We start from the raw sequence: 2119 nt of genomic DNA, 5'->3' as shown, positions 1-2119 counted from the left end.
TGACATCCACCAAGAGGTTCCCTGTGGCCTGGTCTCAAACAGCCCAGCCAGAGGTGGGCTCCCAGCTGCCTTTCTCTCCCTGTGGCTGGGCCCCAAGTGTCTCCAGAAACTCATTGACTGGCAGGTCCAGGGCTGCTGGCAGTTCCTGATCAGGCAGCCAAGGTTGTGAAACTTCCCTTCTGTTATAGCGCCAAGAATATTTATTGAAAACCAGCAGAGTGCCAGGTGCCCTGAGGGCTGAAAAAATGTCTATGAAGCCTACAACATTTCTTTGGGTGCCCAGTAGGGAGGGAGAGACTAGTTACAACACTGCAAGACCCAACGGATGGAGTAAGAAATCTTGTTTGAGGAAGTTGCAAGCAGAATTATGGTTAAGGAAAACTGTCAAGGTGAGTGAGTTTTGAGTATTAGGAGTTTGCCTGAAGAGCAAGACCTGGAAGTAAGGAAAGGCCTGCGGACAAGGAGGTAGGCGACGGCCCACTGACCCAGAGCCTCTGTGCTGTTCTGTAAAGGAGGTCAGCAAGGGGAAGCTGGAACAGATGGGCTTTAGGTTAGGCAGAGGAGTTGGTTAGGCAGAGCAGCGGATCTGAGAAGCTGCTCCGTTTAGACTACTGTGTCTTTCACGTCCGTAACCTGTGTGTATATTTTTACTTGGAGGATGGTGACAGGGCCAAAGTTAGCAAAGTGTTTTGAAGGAACAGGTAAAGATCACGTGTCATCTTCTCCATCCCCTTCGCTGGAACCCGAGGCCCAAAGAGGGCTTGAAAAGCGGACCCGAAAGGAAACACAGAACCCGTGCAGCCTCAGATGGCGGATTCCCGTTCAGGAGCGCCTTCCTGGCGCGTTAGGTTTCAGCCGTTAGAAATGCTCGGAGTTGACTGTGCGGGATGGGGTGCGGGGGTGACGCGGGTTTACGCACATCACCGCGCTGTGCTTCGGAGGTGTGTGCACTACGCTTGAAGAGTTACTCTAGGGACAGATGTCGTTTTCCGAAACCCCAAACGCTGTGGTCCGCGCGGCTGCTCTAGCCTGGTGCCGGGAGTCGTGAGCCCGGCCTGGCCCGGGCGAGGTTCCCACGGCAACCGTAAGCCGCTCCAGGCGTCTCCCGAGTGACGAGGCGCGAACCAAGACCCGGAGCCCGGATTTCTGGAGCCGAGCCACGGAACGAGGCGGGCGAGAGATCGCGGCTGGCCAAGTGAGGAGGGGAGCCACGCGGCCTTTCGCCCTTGCGCGGGCATCCAGCAAACTCCACTCCCACTCATCCAAGCCTCAGTGCGTCCATCAGCTGCGGCTGGATACCCTCCTGGGGATTCCTTCCCTGCTTCCAAGGTGGGGAGATGGAGAGCTAGGCAGCGTCCCAGTATCACTGGGTGAAGTGGGCAAAGCCAGGGCCTGTCCCGGTGGCTGACATTCCGACCAAGAACTGTACAGACAAGTGGAAGACAGCCCCTCCTGGTTTGAGGACTAGCCCAGTTAGTAACCTGCTGTGTGGTCTTGAAGTCCCCACGCCTCTCCAAGTCTAGGAGATGGAACACGACCACCAATGTCTCAGAGTAGCTCTCACCAAGTGTGTGAAATAGTCACCAAGTTTAAAAGAAGCTGTCAAACTGCAAAGTGCCTTGCACATGCCAAGGGCCATCTCTGGCTCTGTCCTGGTCCTGTCCCTCACTCTAACCCCTAGGGCAGTCTTTGTGACAGCTAGCTGCACCAGGAAGCTTGGTCTCAGAACCTTCCATGCCTAGAGGTTTCAAGCCTGCAGGTGAGTCCACCCCTATTTTTTTCTCCCCGTGGACAGAGCCCAGGACAGTTCTGGGATCTAAGACTCTGTGTGACAGAAGTATAGAGGGATTCACAGAGTTATAGCCTTCCACCTACACACCCACCTGTCCCTCAACTCTGTGACTAAACAGGTCAAGCTGCTCATTTATGGAGGCTGTCTGAAGCGAAGCCCAGGACCTGCCCCCTGGACAGAGACAGAGCCCATTTGGTTTGGAATACCGTTGGACAGCTATGTGTTTGGCTTGTGTTTGAATGGTTGCGTCGTGAGTGTGTGTGTGTGTGTGTGTGTGTGTGCTGCATGGGTGTGTGTGTGTGTGTGCTGCATGGGTGTGTGTGTGTG

Source organism: Grammomys surdaster, unplaced genomic scaffold, assembly GCF_004785775.1.
Source record: "Grammomys surdaster isolate TR1022 unplaced genomic scaffold, NIH_TR_1.0 125852, whole genome shotgun sequence".
In the NCBI taxonomy this organism is placed as follows: domain Eukaryota; kingdom Metazoa; phylum Chordata; class Mammalia; order Rodentia; family Muridae; genus Grammomys; species Grammomys surdaster.
The sequence above is the reverse complement of the archived record's forward strand: the minus strand, read 5'-3'. Positions refer to the sequence as shown.